Here is a 24,441-nt window from a genome sequence, read left to right as displayed (position 1 = left end):
CAGGGGATAGAATGCCAAGGAAGGCTCCAGAGAGATAAAGCTGCCAGTGCCTCATGACTCTCCAAAGGACAATGCCATTGACAGAACCCACAAGAGGGTTCCTGTCTTTAATGAGGTTTTGATTCAGGAACCATTAGTAAAGTTTTATTGATCATAAGCAACATCCTCATCTGAAATTTGGCTCCTTGAAAGCTCAATCTCATCATATAAAAGTTGTATTTTCTTTGGGAGATAGAGCCATTGCATTTCCTCTTTAGAAAAATCAAAACCAAAAATAAAACTCCATCTTCTTTCCCTTATTCCTTCTTAATATCCTGTGTACTTAGTCAAAGGGTATATCTTCAAGAATGAAAAACTGGCATCTATGTATAACAACCCTAATAGTAACATTATTCTTTAAAAGATAATGCCATGTGTTTCAAATATTGCTTTGAATACTCATTAGCAACATGGCATAGGCAGATTTATAATCACTTTAAAATTAAAATGGCAAGCTGCTAAACAACTTTTAAGTTGAAAAAAATGTTCTCTAAAATTTTGATAGGACTATTGAAAACAAATCCATTGAAAAGGCACTGGATTGTGATTTACTAATAGTCACCTGTGTTTCTGTTGCTTGTACTGATGGACAAAGTTAGAGATGAGCATCAGACATGATTTGTGTTGAGTATTTCTTGATGGAAAATGCTTTCGTGTTCTCAGAACTTTTTAGGAGTTATGTGAAATGAGTTCTTACAGCAGAAACTCTACATATTTAGAGAAAGTAGATATTTTTGCTCCAAGTTCAGATTTTATATTTGACTAATAAGATGCAAATATCTTTAAAATTGAGAAGGCATCATATTTTAGTGTCATTTATATTTCAATTTATTGAAATAAATTATTTCAAAAAGTATAAAAATACTATTTTGATAAAAATTCTCATATTACTCAATTGAGTAATACAGTAGAAAACTGTATTAATTATACCTACTTCACACCATCCTCTTTCGCTTATATGCAAAGAGCAAAATACCTAGTTTCTTTTCTTATTCTAAACCTTTGGGATTGGTTTTAATAATAAATATGAAACCAGGCAAATAAAACTCCTCCAAAGTAATCAGGATAGAATTAGTGGCTCCAGTTGAGAACCAGGGAATAAACAGACTATGTGGCAGAACAGCTGGGTAGAGAGGCTTTGCACATTTGGAGATAGAGTAAGAATCACCTTTTGCTGGATACTGCTTTTTCTAAAAACTGGGGGCCAATACTTTGTTGACCAGGTTTTTCTCATTGTCCTACAATTGTTGATATACTGATGTTGGAAATTCTATAAAAACCAAGGGTTTTTCACTAAATTTCAGTTCAACATTGATTAGTCCTCTCTTCCAGGAATATCTCCTCTATTGAGATTATTTATGGTTGTATTGGGCTTCCTTGGTGGTAGCCCAAGCTGGTAAAGAATCTGCCTGCAGTGTGGGAGACCTGGATTCAATTCCTGGGTTGGGAAGATCCCCTGGAGAAGGGAACAGCTATCCACTCCAGTATTCTGGCCTGGAGAATTCCATGGAATGTACAGTTCATGGGGTTGCAGAGTCAGACACGACTGAGAGACTTTCACTCACTCATGGTTGTATTAGATCCCTTTGTTGTTATTCAGCTGCTAAGTCATGTTCGACTCTGCAACCTCATGGACTGCAGCATGCCAGGCTCCTCTGTCCTCCACTATCTCCCTGAGTTTGCTTTAATTCATGTCCATTGAGTTGGTGATACTATCTAACCATCTCATTCTCTGCTTCTCCCTTCTCCTCTTGCCTCCCATCTTTTCCCACATCAGGGTCTTTTCTAATGACTCAGCTGTTCACATCAGGTGGCCAAAGTATTTGAGCTTCAGCTTTAGCATCAGACCTTCCAATGAATATTCAGGGTGGATTTCCTTTAGAATTGACTAGTTTAATCTCCTGGCAGCCCAAGGGATTCTTTTACAATGCTGGAAGCTAGAATTCTGAGTTCAAGGTATGAGCATGCTTGGATTCTTCCTTTGCTTCCAGATGTCTGCCTTCTGATTGTGCCTTTCTGTTATCTTTCCCACCCTCCTCTCTCTCTCTCTCTGTGCATATCCTAATCTCTTCTTCTTATAAGGACACCAGTCATACTGATGTGGGGCCCACCTCAGTGATCCCATTTTAACATAATCGTGTCTTTAAAGGCTGTATCTCCAAATATGATTCCATTTTAAGGTACTGGCAATCAGAACTTCAACATATGAATTTTGTGAGATACAGTATAACAGACGAATTCCTTACTGATTGTCTTCATTTTCTCTCCAATGTCCTCTGATTTTTCTGGGAATATTTTTTGTGTGCTCAACATGACATAGGAAACTATAATGATATACTTCAGAAATTATTTTGCAAATGTACTTAAATAGCTAAGTAGTTTAATATGAAAAAAAAAAGAGAATATTCATTTTTATTCTGCTTTTATTTTACCAAGGCAGATATTCTATGGCTGGAGAATATGGGAAACAGTCAAGACTGAATTTTTCCAGATACTTGCAGAAATAAGTTCTGATGTCATCTCAGAGCTTTTCTCAGGTAACTGAAGTCATGCCTATGAACCTTCCTTGTCATGGTCCCAGTGATGGAGAGCCAGTCAGCGCAATGGTGAGTAGTGCCTGAGGGCCCAGTTGTTAAGAAACAGCAGAAGTGCATGGTACCATTTCTACCTGAACTTCTACGTGTATTAGAATTGGTTTCAGAAGCACTGGTGAAATCTAGATATTACCCCCATCTACCCTATATCTCCGCTTCCCAGGTGGTTGAGTGGTAAAGAATCCGCCTGCAATGCCGGAGACACGGGAGACACAGGTTCAGTTTCTCAGTCAGGAATATCCCATGGAGGAGGAAATGGAAACCCACTTCTGTATTCTTGCCTGGTTAATCCCATGCACAGAGAAGCCTGGTGGGCTATAGTTCATGGGGTTGCAAAGAGTCAGACACGACTGAGCACACTCACGCAGGCACTCTACATCTATCCTACTTCTTGCCTCAGTCAGTTTGGAGCATGAGTGGAGTCTGTACAGGTGTCTTTTGTTTATCACCCAGGTAGGATCTTGCTTCACAAAAGGAGAGCATCATTCAAGTCTGCTATTTATTTATTTGTTTGCTCTGCATTAAAGAGCAAGAAGAAATTCCTCTAAGTCTTTAAAATGTGGGTGCCATCCTTTTCAACTTTTCTGGTGTTGAAGCAGATTTTACTGAACAACCATACGTTCATTTATTAATCTAAACAGCAAACATATAATGAGACTATTATGTGTGGGGCACTATTAAGCACTGGGGAACTTGCTGTGAAGCAGATCTTTACATCGACAATATGCCCCCTCTTAATGAGCCATATAATTGGGATCCTTTTAGGAGAAATAGGGCTTTGCTGTCATCATCTGTCTTGGGAAAAAATAAGGGAGAGAAGGAGGTACTGAAAGTAGTTTCTCTGTGACCATGATCTTTCTCTGTGATAATCTCTTTCTCTGTATAATCATAGCTTAAGTGTTGAGGGGAGGAGTTTAGCTGCTGTTGTTGGTATTATTATTTAGCAGTTTAAGGCATTTTGTTGATTAATAATCCATGCTGAATAGTGGATAGAGTCAAGATAAATAAATCAAAATAATAATAATAAATGGTTTAAAATGGACATTTAGTGAATGTTTGAGAAGTCATGTGCTATGTTTGAGATGAGGGGTGGTTTGCTGGTCTTAAATCACACACACTATCACCATGCTGCTGCTGCTGCTGCTGCTGCTAAGTCGCTTCAGTTGTGTCCGACTCTGTGAGACCCCATAGACAGCAGCCCACCAGGCACCCCTGTCCCTGAGATTCTCCAGGCAAGAACACTGGAGTGGGTTGCCATTTCCTTCTCCAATGCATAAAAGTGAAAGTGAAGTCGCTTAGTCATGTCTGACTCTTTGCGACCAACCCCATGGACTGTAGTCTACCAGGCTCCTCCATCCATGGGATTCTCCAGGCAAGAGTATTGGAGTGGGTTGCCATTTCCTTCTCCAGTGAGTACATGTTAATTCCCTTTATTTACCAAAAGAAAGCAAACCTGCTGGGGGATGGGATAACTCTTCCAGTGCAGGTGCTCATGAAGCACAGTCTCATCCAGCTTCTTACAACTGAAGTGTACACTGCTTTAGGGGAATGGCATCCTACTCAGGCTGGTACCCTAGACTCACGTGGGTTGTTGGAGGAAACCCAGACACTAACTCTGCTCTCACCACCTCATCTACCCCTAAGGGGAGACTGACTTTGCTGTATTTCAGGACATGATAGAGCAACACTTATAAATTTATCTGAAAATAAATTATATAAAATTTAATATAGGGCTTTCCTGATAGCTCAGTTGGTAGAGAATCTGCCTTCAATGTGGGAGACCCTGGTTCAATTCCTAGGTCAGAAAGATCCCCTGGAGAAGGGAAAGGCTACCCACTCCAGTATTCTGGCCTGGAGAATTCCATGGACTGTATAGATATATGAAATATAAGAAATATATATAATGTAATATAAGAAAGAAACATAAGAGATATGCATTTGTGGTGGCAGCCTGAGGAACTCTGCAGGATCAGTCTTCAGTGAAACAAACATAACCAGTGGAAATTATAAAAACAACAACCATTTAAAGTTTCTGGAAATTGTCCTAAGGGTATCCAACTAGTGCAGAGGCATTTTCTCAAGAGAATGTAATAAGTTGCAGTAATAGCAGTGAGATTGTGGCACTTGAGATACAACATGCATGTCTTCCCCACCAATCCCCAGCTTAGACTGATGGGAACTCTACTCTGGACACATGTGGCCAAGAAGATGGGGCTCCCTCTCTCCTCACCTTACGGTCAACAGCTAAAGTACACTTCCCCTAGGGGCATGTACCCAGTAGTATCTGCACAGAGGGGCAGATTTAGTCAAGTTTAATCAGTCAGACTGTGGATTCATGTATACCACAAGGCATTGTTGAAAACAGTTGAGTCAGTAAGATTTATGGACACCTCAATTGAAGTAGGAGCCCGGGGTCAGGCTTAATACCTTGACGTGAATAAAAGCCGAAACAATGCTGCAGGGCAATCAGCTCTTCGCATCCCTAGTCTCCACATTTGCAGATACGCAGATCCCTCTGTGAGGGACTTGAGCATTCGTGGATTTTTGTATTCATGGCGGTCTTGGAACCAAGCCCCTACAGATGAAGAGGATGGACTATACTCTGTTCAGCATTAAACATGCTAAGGTACCTCTGTGGCGGTATTTAGAAATAAGATATAAACAGCTGACAACTCAGACGAAACAGGTTCCCTTACAATTTCACTTCCAATTTAAGAAGAATTAGAAAATGCAGAAAATGGGAGCATTTTGTGAATCTTGTTACTTTCAGTTCATCATTGACAACTTGTGTTATCACTGACACCATATTGAAAATGTTCACTTTTGAGGGAATTTTGAATTGAGAGCACATTAAGACTTTAGTGGGAAAAAGATCATTGGGTAAAAATAATTGTGATGATAGTGGTATTGGCATACTTTGTGGGATGTAAATAAGAGTATGGCTACATCCATGGAAAGAGTGACATTGAGGGGGAAAAAGAGAGTGATTATATTTCCTTCGTCTCTCAATTAAGAAAAAAGCATAAGAGATCAACTGACTGTATTTGGGAAAATGAATAGTGTTACTTTAATAATAACAGTCTGTGGATTCCAAAGTTACTTATCATGTATATATATTTCATATTTCACACCTTGACCTTGGATAAATTGCCTAGACTTTGTTTTATCATAATGTCATCTTTAATAAAATTTTAATAACTTTTGCCTCACTGAATTGTACTGAAATTTCTTTTAAATATAAGTCTTTCCAGTCTGTTTACAACAAATGCCAAAATAACAGATTGATTGATTTAGTCATTGCAATAAAACACATGTCAATTCAATAAAATGATAAAAAGTACTGCGCTAGTTTGTCACTACTGAAAGCTCACTGCTTTTACTTTCACTCCTTAACAAACCGTAATACTAGATACCACTTGGAGTGTGTATTTGACTCATCCATAGTCAGCACTATCTATGTGCATTAAGTTTCTGTGACTTTTAAATTCTTTGAGTTTGAGTGGATAAACAAATATCAACGAATTGGTGATTTTTATTTTTATCCATGTTTCAGTTTTTGTCTCCATTAGTTCCTTACTAAAGACATTGGATTTGTTTTCTTGCCTTGGAGAGAGAAGAGCCCCAAGGTAGAGAGGCCAGAGCTAAATGACAGTCATGCACATTTTGGACTAAATGTGAAGGAAAAGGATATCTTAATCTTATTAAGATGAAAAATCTGGCATTTACCTTAACCAATACAACAAAAAATTAGTAGATTTATGAGAGTTAAATGTGTAAAGGAAGAAGACTGGAATAAGAATAATCAAAATTTCAATGTTGCTAGTAATATAATATACTTGGCAAAAATTATTATGGATCTCAAAAATCAGAATAAAATTGCATAATTAATTTAACACATTAGAAATGAACTTTAATTATTCAGTTATACCTACACAGATATAATTGAGTTTTACTGAGACTATATAAATACCAGTGACTTTAAGTTATGTTGAAAAAAATTGCTAAATTCATGTATTATTGAAATAATTTTATAGGTCCCAATATTTGACATGCATATTTTCCAATATTACTATTGTCACTTATCTCTATAAAGGTATAACACTTTAAAAAAATCTGTTTTGTGTCATCTGAATGAATGTATCTTACTGAAATATTTTATTCATTTAAATTGATGTAGTATAAAACCAAGCTAATAGATACAGAGAACAGTTAAGTAATTGCAAAAGGCAAGGGATGAAGAGGTGGGAGAAATGGGTGAATTGTCCTTTTGTTTTTTTTTTAATGAATAAAAAATTAAAAAAAGAATAATAAAGCCCTAGCTTAAAAAAATCAAAGTATAGAGTGCCTCATTTGGATAATCTAGGTTTTTCTTGGCATCTCAAGATACTTATTTAATTACATCAGGAACTCCTTTTTGTCATGTACAGGTTTCAGGCATTAGGACACAGCCATCCTTGAGGGGGCTACCATTCTGTCATCCATTAATTCCTGGCAAGTTTTCTCCTATGCATTAGTATTGATTTCCAAATATTGCATGCCTTTTGGCTTCTTCTTCTTCTTCTTTTATTCCTTTGAGTTGAATTTATTAATTTTTTTCCTTTTTTAAAAAATTAATTATTTTAGATGGAGGATAATTACTTTACAATATTGTGATGATTTTTGTCATACCTCAGCATGAATCAGCCATGGGTGCACATGTGTTCTTCCATCCTGAACTGCCCTCCCACCACCCTCTCTATCCCAGTCCTCTGGGCTGTCCCAGAGCACTGACTTTCCGTGCCCTGCTTCATGCATCGAAACTTGTACTGGTCATCTGTTTCATATATGGTAATATACAAGCTTCAATGCTATTCTCTCAAATCATCCCACCCTCTCCTTCTCCCACAGGGTCCAAAAGTCTGTTCTTCACATCTGCATCTCTTTTGCTTCCTTGTATATAGGATCATCACCATCTTTGTAAGTCCATATATATGTGTGTGTTAATATACTGTATTGGTATTTCTCTTTCTGACTTACTTCACTCTGAATAATAGGCTCCAGTTTCATCCACCTCATTAGAACTGACTCAAATGTATTCCTTTATATAGCTGAGTAGTATTCCACTGTGTATATGTACCACAACTTTCTTATCCATTTGTCTGCTGGTGGACATCTAGGTTGCTTCCATGTCCTGGCTATTGTAAACAGTGCTGCAATGAACATCAGAGTACATGTGTCTCTTTCAGTTCCAGTTTCCTCAGTGTGTAGCCCAGCAGTGGGATTTCTGTGCCACTGAATGCAATTATAGTCCCAGTTTTTTAAGGAATTTCCACACTGCTCTCCTTGGTGGCTGTACCAGTTTGCATTCCCACCAACAGTGTGAGAAGGTTCCATTATCTGCACAGTCTCTCCAGCATTTGTTTATAGACTTTTTGATGCTGACCATTCTGACCAGTGTGAGATGATACCTCTTTGTGTTTTTGATCACCTTTTGGCTTCTTTTCCTCATGTTCTCTTCATACTTTTACAAACTTCAGTTTGGTTTTATGCCCTCCTTTCCACTGACCTGTTTATCCTAAAACCCCACATAACTTTCTTTTACTAACCACTGATATAATTTAAAAGTGTCAGTATCCATCCTGCTTGTTTTCTTATTAATTTTCATCAAAATTAATTACTTTGAAATTTTTTCTTCCACTATTCCCATAACACTGAAGCTTTGACTATGTGGACAGCTTTTCAGTTTCCATTGCTGGATCTTCCTCCTCTCCCAATACCAAAATATCTGATCTCCTCTGAACTTATTCTTGGGCCCTTTGCAGTCTTTATCACATATGTATTCCCCAAGGAAATGTTCTCTGACTCCTGTATTAAATGTCATTCTGGAAGATATGTTAGTGATGCACCTCACTGACACTTTCTCTCACTATAAGAACCCTTCTTAAAATTAAAAATTTAGCATCTTTCAAGAATGGATGGCCTTTTTCTAAGCCAGAAGGCAGGTGAATTCCTATTAGCATGAAAGAAACATGATAATTCTGGTTCCTTTGGCACCAATTGGCTTAGTTATGGACACAGAACAATTCTCGGCAATGCAGAACGAAGGGAAATTGCCTTGAAAATGTCATGGTAACTTTTCTGCTTTAGGAGAGGGCATATGGAAAGAGACACCCCTTTTTCTCAGTGAGGAAGCGATGGGTAGAGTTACAACAAACATCTGACAACTGCATTCTTGTGGGTGGCATAGTAGAAAATAAAAGAACTTTGATTGAACTTCTGATTTACATGCTCAGTCTACTCTACTTCCAAATGTTACACATGAGATATTACTTTCTCTATTTAAATTTATAACATGGAGAGAGCAAGATAGCAGAGGAGTAGGTGGATGGGGAGTACATCGCTCTCCATGGATACATCAGAAATACACCTTCAGACACAGAAATGCATGCAGAACACCAGCTGAGAGCAGACAGGAGTACCTGACCCGTGGAAAAGAATATATAGAACCATGTAAAACTCTGTAGGACAAAGGAGCTGGGGGGAAACAGGAGTGTTAGCAGGACTCGACCTGCCCCTGGCAGGTGAGGGAACTGAAGCAGGGATCCGATTCCCACATCGGGGCAATTGTTTGAGTCAGAGGAGAAACATTTAAGGCTGAGAGTGAAACAGCTGATCTTTAGCAGCCTAAATGGAATGAGAATCAGACAGTCCTTGCTGCAGCCATACATACCCCAGACAGGGTCACAGGTCCTCTAGAAGACACAGCAGCTGGGAGCTGGACTTTAAGGATTGTGGAGCATTCCCAGGTCGAGGGCTACTGTGGGAAATGCCTGTGGATGAAAGCCAGGCAGCTGTGGAAGCAAGGCGATACTGGGGAGTCATGCATAGTGGGTGGAGCCATCACTATAGCCTCTCACTCCCCACATGCCAGCATGGGCAGCTGAACAATAGAGAGGCTGGCCCAACAAATGCCTGACACACTGACTACAGAGTAGGACCCCACCCAGCATAACCTTTAATTGCCTGACATGCCGATCTACAGAGTAGGGCCCCAGCCTGGGAGGCCCCTCTATGTGCCTGATGCATAGAACAACAGAGAAGGACCCCAGGCAAGGGAGCCCTCTAAGTGCCTGAACAGGCAAAGCTATAGAGAAAGTCTGGCCAAAGAGGCCTTATGATCATCAGCTACAAGAGGCTTGAAAAAGACTCTGTTCAGTTCAGTCGCTCAGTCATGTCCAACTCTTTGCGACTCCATGAGCCGCAGCACGCCAGGCCTCCCTGTCCATCACCAACTCCTGGAGTTCACCCAAACCCATGTCCATTGAATCAGTGATGCCATCCAACCATTTCATCATCTGTCGTCCCCTTCTCCTCCTGCCCTCAATCTTTCCCGGCACCAGGGTCTTTTCCAATGAGTTAGCGCTTCGCATCAGGTGCCCAAAGTTGGAGTTTCAGCTTCCACATCAGTCCTTCCAGTGAACACTCAGGACTGATCTCCTTTAGGATGGTCTGGTTGGATCTCCTTGCAGTCCAAGGGACTCTAAAGATCTTCTCCAACACCACAGTTCAAAAGCATCAGTTCTTTGGCACTCAGCTTTATTCACAGTCCAAATCTCACATCCATACATGACTACTGGAAAAACCATAGCATTGACTAGACAGACATTTGTTGGTAAAGTAATGTCTCTGCTCTTTAATATGCTGTCTAAGTTGGTCATAACTTTCCTTCCAAGGAGCAAGCGTCTTTTAATTTCATGGCTGCAATCACCATCTGCAGTCATTTTGGAGCCCCCCAAAATAAAATCAGCCACTGTTTACATTGTTTCCCTATTTATTTGCCATGAAGTGATGGAACTAGATGCCATGATCTTAGTTTTCTGAATGTTGAGCTTTAAGCCAACTTTTTCACTCTCCTCTTTCACTTTCATCAAGAGGCTTTTTAGTTCCTCTTCACTTTCTGCCATAAGGGTGGTGTCATCTGCATATCTGGGGTTATTGATATTTCTCCCAGCAATCTTGATTCCAGCCTGTGCTTCTTCCAGCCCAGCGTTTCTTATGATGTACTCTGCATATAAGTTAAATAAGCAGGGTGACAATATACAGCCTTGACGTACTCCTTTTCCTATTTGGAACCAGTCTGTTGTTCCATGTCCAGTTCTAACTGTTGCTTCTTGACCTGCATACAAATTTCTCAAGAGGCAGGTCAGGTGGTCTGGTATTCCCATTTCTTTCAGAATTTTCCACAATTTATTGTGATCCACACAGTCAAAGGCTTTGGCATAGTCAATAAAGCAGAAATAGATGTTTTTCTGGCACTCTGTTTCTTTTTTGATACAAGAATCTGATAGGGCCATAACTCCTGTGGTGGAGGCAGTCCATGTCTCTGCACACTTGGCACCACCAGGGTCCTTGCAATCCAAACAGCTGTACCATCTTCACACTCAACCCTCACTGGGGCTGAGATGCCATCGACAAAAAAAAGTCTTGCATCTATGCATGCAGTGTCAGTTCAGTCATGTCCAACTCTTTGAGACCCTGTGGACTGTGGCCTGTCAGGCTTCTTTGTCAAGGGGGGTTCTTCAGGCAATACTGGAGTGTATTGGCTAATACTGGTTTCCATACCCTTATAGAAGACTATATTTCCTACTGCCCTAGCCAAAACACTCCCCTGAGTACCTGGTGCTTCCAGAACTCCTGTGACCCAAGCATCTGTACCTCATCCACACCTGGCCCTCACCAAGGAAGACCCAGTTCCTTCAGGGCAACCTCAGGAGCAAACCCCAGTGGATGACCCCATGCAGAGGTGGAAATAAAACCATAATTGAAACCCAGGGGCAGTGTGGCTAAGGAAGAAGACCCAAAACCTTCCCACCAGCTGAACAAGCTGCAGATTAAATCCACATGTTCAACTAGGCAGACTGGAATATGGAATATATATAAGGGTACTGAGAGCTCCCACAAAAGAAAACACACTAGTTCTGATAGCTGTGGACATTGGAGGTAAGAACACACAGGAGCAGGACCAGATTAGAATCTGAGCTGCCCCCACAGCATGTCCAGAGAGCAACACAGTGTTGGAGGGCATCCAGGGATGTAAGGTGGACTATGACTCCCAGCAAGGGAAGGGACTCTGACAGCAGTGACTCAAGAAAAATATTGATTATTCCTATGTTTTGACTTGTTTTGTAGATTCTTTTGGATTTCTTTTACTTTTTCCTGCCTCTGTTGTAGTTGTCAATTTTATTGGCACTGGTTAAACTTTTGAGCTTTTTTTTTTTTTTTTTTTTCATATATATGCTGTCTACAAGAAACCCACTTCAGAATTTTGTCTGTTATGAGGATTGCCACTCCAGCTTCCTTTTGCTTCCCATTTGCATGGAATATGTCTTAAAGTGAGAGGGTGGAAAGACATATTCCATGCAAATGGGAAGCAAAAGGAAGCTGGAGTGGCAATCCTCATAACAGACAAAATTAAACCTTAAAATAAAGAAGATTCCATGAGATAAGGAAGGACACTGCATAACGATCAAGGCCTCAATCTCAGAGGAAGACATAACAATTATAAATATCTATGCACCCAACATAGAAGCACCTCAATACATAAGACAAACACTAACAGATATAAAAGGAGAAATTGACAGTAACACAATAAAAGAAGGAGATTTTAAAAACCACACTCACACCAATGAACAGATCATCGAAATAGAAAATAAGGAAACATGTCTTAAATGATACATTAGATGAGGTGGGTCTCATTGATATCTTCAGGACATTCCATCCAAATGCAAAAGAATATGCCTACTTCTCAAGTACACGTCGAACATTCTCCAGGATAGACCACATCTTGGGTCACAAGTCAAGCCTCAGTAAATTTAAGAAAATTGAAATCATATCAAGTATTTTCTCCAACCACAACTCTATGAGACTAGATATTAATTAAAAGAAAAAAAACTGAAAAAAAAACACACAAACGCATGAAGAGTAAACAAAGTGTTTCTAAATAACCAACATGTTACTGAAGAAATCAAAAGGAAAATCAAAAGATTTCTAGAAACAAATGACAATGAAAACACAACAACTCAAAACCTATGGGATGCAGCAAAAGCAGTTCTAAGAGGGAAGTTTATAGCAATACAATCCTACCTCAAGAAACAAGAAAAACATCAAATAGACAACCTAATTTTATGCCTAAAACAACTGGAAAAAGAAAAACAAACAAACAAAAAAACCACAAAATTAGTAGAAAAAAAAATTATAAAGATCTGAGCAGAAATAAATGAAAATAAGAAATGAAAGAAACACTAGTAAAGATTAATAAAACTAAAAGCTGGTTCTTTAAGAAGATAAATGAAATTGACAAACCTTTAGCCAGACTCAGAAAGAAAAAAAAAGAGAGAAGAATCAAATCAACAAAATTAGAAATGAAAAAGGAAAGGTTATAACAGACAATGCAGAAATACAAAAGATTATAAGAGACTATTATGAGCAACTATATGACAATAAAATGGATAACCTGGAAGAAATAGACAGAGTCTTAGAAAAGTTCAATCTTCCAAGACTGAACCAGAAAGAAATAGAAATTATGAGCAACCCAACTAGAAGCACTGAAATTGAAACTGTGATAAAAAATCTCCCAATAAACAAAAGTCCAGGACTAGATGGCTTCACAGGAGAATTCTATCAAACATTTAGAGAAGAGCTAATGCCTATCCTTCTAAAACTCTTTCAAAAAATCTCAGAGGAAGGAACACTTCCAAACTCATTCTAAAAGGCCACCATCACCCTGATATCAAAACCAAAGACAACACACAAAAAAGAAAACTATAGGCCAGTATCACTGATGAACATAGATGCAAAAATCCTCAACAAAATTTTACCAAACAGAATTCAGCAACACATCAAAAAGCTCATACACCATGATCAAGCTGGCTTTATTCCAGGGATGCAAGGATTCTTCAATATACAGAAATCAATCAATATAATATAGCACATTCACAAATTGAAAGATAAAAACCATATGATAATCTCAATAGATGCAGAAAAAGCCTTTGAGAAAATTCAGCACCCATTTATGATTAAAACTGTTCAAAAAATGGGCATAGAAGGAACCTACCTCAACATAGTAAAGGCCATATATGATAAGCCTACAGCAAACATTATTCTCAATGGTGAAAAACTAAAAACATTCCCCCTAAGATCAGGAACAAAACAAGGGTGTCCACTTTCACCACTGTTATTCAACATAGTTCTGGAAGTCCTAGCTACAGCAATCAGAGAAGAAAAAGAAATAAAAGGAATCCAGATCAGAAAAGAAGTAAAGCTCTCACTGTTTGCAGATGACATGATACTATATGTAGAAAACCCTAAAGATAGTATCAGAAAATTACTAGAGCTAATCAGTGAATTTAGCAAAAGTGCAGGATACAAAATCAATACACAGAAATCACTTGCATTTCTATATACTGACAATGAAAATTCAGAAAGTGAAATTAAGGAATCAATCCCATTCACCAGTGCAACAAAAATAAATATCTAGGAATAAACTAAGGAGACAAAAGAATGTACCCAGAAAATTGTAAGACATGAATGAAAGAAATCAAAGATGACATAAACAGATGTAGAGATATTCCATGTTCTTGGGTAGGAAGACTCAATATTGTGAAAATGACTATACTACCAAACTCAATCTACGGATTCAGTGTGATCTCTATCAAATTACCAATAGCATTTTTCACAAAACTATAACAAAATTTTTCACAATTCATATGGAAATACAAAAGACCCTGAATAGCCAAAGCAGTCTTGGGAAAGAATGGAACTAGAGGAATCAACCTTCTTGACTTCAGATTATACTTCAAAGCTACAGTCATCAAGACAGTATGATACTGGCACAAAAACAGAAATATAGACCAATGGAACAAGATAGAAAGCCCAGAAATAAACCCATGTACCTATGGGTACCTTATTTTTGACAAAAGAGGCAAGAATATACAAAGGGGCAAAGATAGCCTCTTCAATAAATGGTGCTGGGAAAACTGGAGAGCTACATGTAAAAGAATGAAATTAGAACACTTCCTAATACCATACACAAAGATAAATACAAAATGGACTAAAGACCTAAATGTAATACCAGAAACTATAGAACTCTTAGAGGAAAACACAGGCAAAACACTTGATGACATAAATCAAAGCAAGATCCTCTATGACCCACTTCCTAGATTAACAGAAATAAAAGCAAAAGTAAACAAGTGGGACCTGATTAAACTTAAAAGCTTTTGCACAGCAAAGGAAACTACAAGCAAGGTGAAGAGACAGCCCTCAGAATGAGAGAAAATAATAGCAAATGAAACAACTGACAAAAGATAAATTTCCAAAATATACAAGAAGTTCATACAAATTAATATTGGAAAAACAACCTAATCAAAAAGTGGGGAAAAGACCTAAATAGACTTTTCTCCAAGGAAGACATTCAGATGGATAACAAAGACATGCAAAGTTGTTCAACATTGCTCATTATCAAAGAAATGCAAATCAAAACTACAATGAGATATCACCTCACACCAGACAGAATGGCCATCATCAAAAAGTCTACAAACAATAAATGCTGCAGGGGGTGTGGAGAAAAGGGAACACTCACACTGTTGGTGGGAATGTAAATTCATACAGCCACTATGGAAAATGGTATGGAAATTCCTTAAAAAACTAGGAATACAACCACCATATGACCCATCAATCCCACTCCTAGGCATGTATCTTGAGGAAACTAAAATTGAAAAAGAAACTCCAGTACTTTGGCCACCTCATGCGAAGAGTTGACTCATTGGAAAAGACTCTGATGCTGGGAGGGATTGGGGGCAGGAGGAGAAGGGGATGACAGAGGATGAGATGGCTGGATGGCATCACTGACTCTATGGACGTGAGTCTGAGTGAACTCCGGGATTTGGTGATGGACAGGGAGGCCTGGTGTGCTGCGATTCATGGGGTCGCAAAGAGTTGGACACGACTGAATGACTGATCTGATCTGATCTGATCCCATTGTTCATTGCAGCAGTATTTACAATAGCTAAGATATGGAAGGAACCTAGATGTCCATTGACAGATGAATGGATAAAGAAATATGGTTCATATACACAATGGAATATTACTCAGTCATAGAAAGGAATGCATTTGAGTTAGTTCTGATGAGGTGGATGAACCTAGAACATATCATACAGAGTGAAGTAAGTCAGAAAGACAAAGATAGCTATCATATTCTAATGCATATATACAGAATCTAGAAAAATGGTATTGAAGAATTTATTTACAGGGCAGCAATGGAGAAACTGGAGAAGGCAATGGCGCCCCACTCCAGTACTCTTGCCTGGAAAATCCCATGGATGGAGGAGCCTGGTAGGCTGCAGTCCATGGGGTCGCTAAGAGTCAGACACGACTTCACTTTTCATTTTCATGCATTGGAGAAGGAAATGGCAACCCACTCCAGTGTTCTTGCCTGGAGAATCCCAGGGACAGTGGAGCCTGGTGGGCTGCTGTCTATGGGGTTGCACAGAGTTGGACATGACTGAAGTGACTTAGCAGCAATGGAGAAACAGACATAGAGAATAAACTTATGGACATGGGGAGAGGGGAGGAGAGGGTGAGATGTATGGAGAGAGTAACATAGAAATCTACATTGCCATACGTAAATTAGATAGCCAACGGGAATTTGCTGTATGTCTCAGGAAACTCAAACAGGGGCTCAGTATCACCCTAGAGGGGTGGGATGTGGGGGGAGATGGGAGGGAGGTTCAAAAGGCTATGGCTGATTCATGTTGAGGTTTGACAGAAAACAACACAATTCTGTAAAGCAATTATCCTTCAATTAAAATATAAATAAATTTAAAAAAGAAAATTGGAACATGTACTCAGAAGGATTGTACCGGGACAAAAACTGTCTTAGAACCCAAGATTCCATGTTAATATCATCAGATGCACGACTGAGTGACTTCACTTTCACTTTTCACTATCATGCACTGGAGAAGAAAATGGCAACCCACTCCAGTATTGTTGCCTGGAGAATCCCAGGGATGGGAGCCTGGTGGGCTGCCATCTAGGGGGTCGCACAGAGTCGGACACGACTGATGTGATTTAGCAGCAGCAGCAGCAGCAGCAGCAGCAGCAGCATAATACCTTCACAGATCTTATGACTATATAGATATGGTCATTTAGGGTGTGTATTTCTCAAACAAGAGGAGGGTTAGGTTTCTTTCAATAGAGGACATAGTTCTTGGGAAGAAATAACCTACAGCAGTGTTTCTTAAAATATCTTTGAGTACCAGTTTGAGATTTTTCCCAATTCTCTACAACCTATAATTTTGGTGATATAATAAATCATATGCTTGGATGTCACCGTAAGGTCAGATTCCTTTAAAATATTTTAAGTGATTACTCTCAATTTCTGTCCATAATTTGTAGTAGACCAGTGATAGTTTGTGGACTACACTCTGAGAGGAATTGATCTAGTAAGAGTCCCATTTTAAAGCAGTTATAGTATGCTTGGGATTTAAACTCTTTTAGAATTTCTTCCATAGCTTTTAGATTTAATTTTTTACTTGCCCAATCATTTTCTTTAGAAACATGAGTTTTGGATGTAAACAAGTTTACATGAGAAATCCAAATATTTTATTTTTTTTAAATCTCCTCAACAGCTAATGGTGATATAAACATGTGCCGTCTTTTTGTGGTTCATATATGCAGTTGTATCAATATTTATTTTTCTCAGAAACATTTGCTAGAAGAAAGATGTACCTCATTTACTCTAACTTCCAGTGTGAAATAATGTCACAATTCTTAGGAGTAGCCCTAATTTATAGTTCCTGTCTCCAAAACAGTTAGTTTCAAAATGTTAATACCATAAGTGTTATTCCAATGATATTCTGAAATGGTCCCCCATGTGTCTTTTTTGTTTTGATCTTTCAGGTTAAATTTTGCAGTTGATTTAAGGATCAGTTCAAATGATGCCCCTGAGACTTCTCAGTGGATGACTTTTGTTATAGCTCAGCAGCTCCAAGCTCAGCACTTGACCCTGGCTGTGTTAATCTGGGACAGTTGATAGGGGAGGCGCGATTCGTGTCTGAATGTTTGGTGTCATTTGCCCCTCTGTGGTCATGTTCTAATTTGTAGAACTAACTTCATAAACTTCTTCCTGGTTCAAATGAGAGCTATCAATCGCAATCCATATCTGAGTTAGACTAAGTGTATAACTTTTCTAGCCAAATGTGAGACCAGGTGGATTGTAGGAGGGCAGTGCAGCTTTCTGAAGATCTGGTGTGGCTCTTACCCATTCAGACTTTATCATATGAATCTCTTCATTCTGCTGTGCCATCCTGTCTCCCAGAAAATATGGTAATCTCCCTAATGAAGTACTGGCTTCCCTCTGTATCTTTGATTTATAGAGATGATATTTCTTTTTGGTCCTTTCAAGGCTCTTGACAATGCATATTTATTTATTTTTATTCATATTTGTAAAAGAATTTATTATGCTAATTAGAAAGTCAAGAAGAAAAGTTAACTGTATTTTCCATATGGTTTCCATAAAATCAAAGGCATAGAATATCAAGGAAGCAGTCATTTGAAGAGTAGTTTCACGCAAAGTAGACTTCTGTTTGTAAAATAAAGTATGACATTTACTATCTTGTTCATTCATTGAATTACTTAACGGATGTGTCTTGGACAATGACCGTTGTTCATGGTGAAATAGAGAGGTCTCCAGGACACCCTAGAATTTGTTCACAGACCTGGAGGAGGGTGAGGTATGATCTTAGATCCTTAGAATGTGTGATATAGAAAACATTTTTCTTGTAATTTACAAAGAAATTTTAAAAAAAGAAGGGAAGAAGCCAAACACGAAAGTACACACACTACGTGACTCAACTTATGTAAACTTCAGAAGAAGTAGAACCAAACCAAGGAGATAGATGTTAGAAGGTCGATTAACTTAGATTCTATAATGAAGCGAAGAGCATAGTGGAAATTATTAAGTATTTTTTATTTTTCTCTATTTGTCTTGAACAGTAGTCAAATGATATGCTTATTTTATTAAAAATAGTGACAGACTGAATTTGAGATTCTTTGTATATGTGTAATAATCAAGTAACAAAAAGTAACCAATAGTGAGCAGACAGAAATAAATATAAAATAATTTTTTAAAAAAGGAGTTGAAAAAATAAAAGAAAAAGAAAAGGAGTTGAAAGTAACACTTTTATGAATACTTTAAATGTTTGTTTTGCTTAAGGGAAATTAAGCCAATGACTTAAAATTCATAAAGTATATATGAAAAATAGTTCATTGGAAATATGATTGCTCTTTCCATTATTTTATTTGAATTTTTTATTATGACAAATATTTTAAATACTGGAATGAATTAATTAAATACTGGAGTGGGAATTTATAATCCTGTCTTTGATCCCACCTTCCTTAAATGATAACACCACCACTCAACAATTACTGGTGAGTAATTTTCAGTAAAATTGTTTGAGAAAACAGAGGATTACTGCTGACTAATCCTCCAGACCTACCTTAAAATCTTGGTCATTTCAAAAAATTATCATGACAATGGATAATGTTTTTTCTTCACATAATCTTAAATTCCAAGGCATTTCTTTTTGTGACACACTTTATCATATAACTTAACCTTTTGTTTAATTCCATATCCTTTTCTCTCCAATTAGTTTATGGATTTCTTGTATCAAGGGTCTAGATTTTATATTATCCTATATCCCATGGTTGCCAGAAGATATAAAAGTAGTAGATGCTCAGAGACTAGTTTCTGAATGCACAGCAGTAAGATCCTCTTGACCAACTTTGAGGAATATCATCAGCATTTAAATGTACATGCTTTCTTGAGTGACAGTGAGAAAATGGGAGCACCCATGAGAGGTTTATAAAACCATATGTTTACTGAATTATACTCACGTACAGTTAATATGTATACCTAGGCACTTGTTGTTTTTAAGTTCTCAGAATTCAAATATTTCATTATTGATAATATTTAAGAAGATATATGTATTTTTGATATATGAATAATAGTTTTATTATTGCAGGTTCTCCCTGTTAAATGTAATGTGTTTATACATTTTGGTTGACTGACATTTTTATCCCATATTATACAGACTCAAGTCAGTTTCTAAAAGCAAAATATTGAAAGTGATTTGACTTTGAGAATTTTCCCTCTGATACTGATTAGGCTAACTTTGTGAAAGTGGATGGAGGATTTTATTTTAACTCTGTCACAAAATATTCCCAGAACTTTGCCACAGTGTTTTTTATTGGGTGAGAGTGAGTAATTTCACTGAAAACAATATGCCCATTTGAATGCATGAGATGTTTAAGTTATAAAAATTGTGATCAATGAGTTATCAATTAGTATGCTTTTAGGAAGTGAAATAACACAAATACAGATACTTTATGAGTTCAGTGCTTAAAAATAAATTCATCCCTGACCTGAATTTTACTAGTAAACATTTGATTAATACGTTTTGCTTACACACTCTCTTGGCCATTAAAACTGATTGTTTGCAATTGTCTTGTGGTTTCAAGTGCTACGGTTACTGGATGGATTATGAGCTTGCCTGTCATGGTGGGGCTGCTATAGTTAGAGCAGTGGATGTTGCTTTCTCTGCCTCCCTAATTTAACTGCTGCAGAAAGTATCCATTTACTTCTAAAATGACAAGCAGAGACTTGTGTGAAGATGGGGCTACAGCATTTACATTGCCATGAATTCCTGCTAACACTCTTAATTGATGGTTGCACTACTCTTCAGCTTCATTTTTACTTATCTTTTTGTCCTACATAGAAAAATAAAAATAATTTCCTTATGCCTATACCCGCTTTTTCATGTAGGATAGTTATATCTCCTGGATGCACTAGAGAATGTATCTGAAGCTACATTCTCTTCAAACACTCTTCAATAGAGTTGAAAGGAGTTTTACTTTTTAGTAAGAACTAAACACATCACTCACACATCACTCTTTTTAAAAAATTTCTATGAAAATGTATACTTTAGGAGATTCAAATGTCCCCCCAACTTATCTTTCAGACTAATTGGTAAAACACATGTAGGCCAAGAATTATCTCTTCTTTCTTTCATAGTTTTTAAAACTAGATCATCTACTACTTTGTATTGTAAGTAAAGCATTTTAGGATGTGTTACATGAAAGCAGTGATTTTTTTTGGTCACTCTACTCAAATGGAATAATCTCTGACAGAAAATAAACTATATACAAGTAAGTTCCAAAATCAATTGAGATCGTTATAATTCTATGCTTAGGCAGCAGGAACAACCATAGTGATCATGTGCATATTAATTTGTTTGGAGCCATATAGTACATATTACAGTCCACTCCATATTTGGTAGTATCTTTACTCAGTTAACTACTTTTTGTGTTTTTTTTTTTCTACATTTATCACATTCTGCCAAAGTTGAAACCATGGGACTTTGCTCCTCCTTCCACTCCACAGATCAACCCTACTGATAATTGATGCTAGATATTTATTGAGTAGCTATAATGTATTGAGAATGGTTTTAGGTACAGTTGGGGTTTGCCCAGATCCCCTTTCCCCAAGTGCTGTGGGCATTGACTAGCTGAGGCACTGCCCACCTTCACAGAACCTGATCTCTCTACCTTTTCTCCACTGAGGGGCAGCAGCCTGTGATGCACTGAGATGGAGGTTTTAAAAAACCCAAATCCTGCATTTCCTTGTCCTAGGTGCAGAGACGGGGCTAGGAACGAGCATGTCAAATCTGTGGGGATGATTTCTGCTCCTGATCTGCCTCCAGTTCAGGTTAAAGCTACATCTTACCTGAGCCCATATTTATATCTGTGTTCTCATCCACCCCACTTTCCTCACTAGCTCACAGGTGTTTCCTGGGGTGCTCCATCAATAAACCTTGTGCTCCTGAATCATTGTCTCTGACTCTGCTCCTGGATACCTCACCTAAGGAAGACAGGACTGTGTTCCTGATAGTTATGCAGGGTAACTGTTACCTCCTTTTATAGATGAAGGTGATTGTATGCATACTGAAGCCAAGTCAGGGGACAGAGACTATGCTTGATTCTGGACTCTGCCACTTACTAGGTGCGTGACCTCCACAAGTAACTCAACTCCATACGCCTCAGTCTCCTCAATTAGAGAATGGAGATACAAATAATTACATGTATTAACTCATGTTGATATATTCTTAAAATAGTACCTGGAATACAGAAAGTGCTATGGATTGCTTAACAGTAGGATTATAATAATGAAGGTTCAGAGGAATAAAGCAAAGTGCCTCTAATTATACAGATAGCAGCACAGTTTTCTCCCAAATGATGTCTTGCTTCCTTCGAGACTGTTCCCTTTTCATTCTCTGCTGTGTTTATTGGTTGAAGTTGCTGCACATTTTCTCCTTTCTTTTTGCCTTGCTTCTTCAAATCTGCCTTCAAATCTCTTGCCTTCATATCACACTTTCCACCGGAAGGAAACTGTTTCTAGTAAAACTATAGCTGAACTCCTGCTCATTCTAGGTCTGACCTGATGGTAGCTGTAGCAGATTTCTTGATCCTAAAAGCTTAAGCTTCAGAGTGTCTTGCAAGAGCCCTTCCTGGGATGGCCATGGACTTCCTCTATTCATACATTTTTAGTATGATTCTTAAAGAATCCACTTCCCAATTTTATAAATTTCAGGGGTCTCAAGACCTGGGATGCACCCCAGACCTGGATGCTCTTGCACTAATGAAGAACACTTTGGAGGCTGGCTGCTCTGATGTCTTCATTGACTTGTTACTACTGAATGTCGTCAACTCATTGCAAGAAAGCCACCCAATGTTATGTTAGGTCTCCCCCTGTGAAGCTCTGCTGTCTTTCTGTTTGTACTTCACTAATTTTTGAAAGCTCAGACTATGCTTTGGTGCCTTTACTGTATAAGTGTCAGAGTGTGCGGGATGTGAGGAGAGAAAGTGACAGTGTCAGTGGTGGTGTAATAGGACACAGAACAGATGACAGTGGTAAGGTGTGTTCAATAACAAGTTACTTTCCAGGTATTGATTTTCAATTTCCCCCTCTGTGAAGATGGGGGAGAGTGTGCTTAAAGGATCTTGGTGGGTACAGCAAAGGGTGTGCTAGAGGACAAGCAATACTTGGAGGAAGCTTGAATTCGTGGAAAAATAGAACGTTGCCTTTACAGGAGAGAGCAGGTGTAAATCATGAAGAGAGAGGGGAAAATAAAGTACAGCATTCCTAGTTTCTTTCACTTTGCTGTTCCTGGAAAATGAGGCCCGAGTCTCTGTGAACTGTTGCCCACGTAACTCTGCAGCAGCTGGAGACAATGGGCATGTGTTTGGGCTAAACACAGCCTGGTTCTAGCTGAGTGGGTGTGAAGGCCTGTAGAGGATGGGTCCCCGGTAACTGGAGTTGATAATACTCTTCTCTTCTGACATGTAAACTTCCATCTCTTGTTCGGAGATGAACTTAATGTGAAAATAACTGAAGTGAGGACCAGAAGTGCCTTGTCAAATTTTCATGCTTTTTCTTTTCTTAAATTATTTTTTTAAATTAAATTCTATTTTGAATTATTTTACTATAGTATGAATTTCCACAATAGGAAAATGTCTACTGTTCTAATAATCTGTTAGAGGAGGTGAGTGCTTTATTTTATCAACTGTGTAGATAATGGTAATCTGTCCATCCTGGAACCTTTCAGGAAGATAAAACCTACAATTAAATTTCATTTGCAATATTACAATGTAACACATTTAGCAAATAAATGTTAAGTTGTTATAATAATTTAATAAACATTTGAACTTATTTTAAAAAGAAGATATGATTATATATATGTGTGTGTATCTGCATCTGTCTTTGTGTGTGTATGCCTCTTCAGAAATTTGTATGCAGGTCAGGAAGCAACAGTTAGAACTGGACATGGAACAACAGACTGGTTCCAAATAGGAAAAGGAGTTCGTCAAGGCTGTATATTGTCACCCTGCTTATTTAACTTATATGCAGAGTACATCATGAGAAATGCTGGACTGGAAGAAACACAAGCTGGAATCAAGATTGCTGGGAGAAATATCAATAACCTCAGATATGCAGATGACACCACCCTTATGGCAGAAAGTGAAGAGGAACTAAAAAGCCTTTTGATGAAAGTGAAAGAGGAGAGTGAAAAAGTTGGCTTAAAGCTCAACATTCAGAAAACGAAGATCATGGCATCCGGTCCCACCACTTCATGGGAAATAGATGGGGAAACAGTGTCAGACTTTATTTTTCTGGGCTCCAAAATCACTGCAGATGGTGACTGCAGCCATGAAATTAAAAGACGCTTACTCCTTGGAAGGAAAGTTATAACCAACCTAGATAGCATATTCAAAAGCAGAGACATTACTTTGCCAACAAAGGTCCATCTAGTCAAGGCTATGGTTTTTCCTGTGGTCATGGATGTGAGAGTTGGACTGTGAAGAAGGCTGAGCACTGAAGAATTGATGCTTTTGAAGTGTGGTGTTGGAGAAGACTCTTGAGAGTCCCTTGGACTGCAAGGAGATCCAACCAGTCCATTCTGAAGGAGATCAGCCCTGGGATTTCTTTGGAAGGAATGATGCTAAAGCTGAAACTCCAGTACTTTGGCCACCTCATGCGAAGAGTTGACTCATTAGAAAAGTCTCTGATGCTGGGAGGGATTGGGGGCAGGAGAAGAAGGGGATGACAGAGGATGAGATGGTTGGATGGCATCACTGACTCGATGGATGTGAGTCTGGGTGAACTCCAGGAGTTGGTGATGGACAGGGAGGCCTGGCGTGCTGTGATTCATGGGGTCGC

The sequence above is a fragment of the Bos indicus genome, chromosome 27, assembly GCF_029378745.1.
Source record: "Bos indicus isolate NIAB-ARS_2022 breed Sahiwal x Tharparkar chromosome 27, NIAB-ARS_B.indTharparkar_mat_pri_1.0, whole genome shotgun sequence".
Taxonomy (NCBI): domain Eukaryota; kingdom Metazoa; phylum Chordata; class Mammalia; order Artiodactyla; family Bovidae; genus Bos; species Bos indicus.
The sequence above is the reverse complement of the archived record's forward strand: the minus strand, read 5'-3'. Positions refer to the sequence as shown.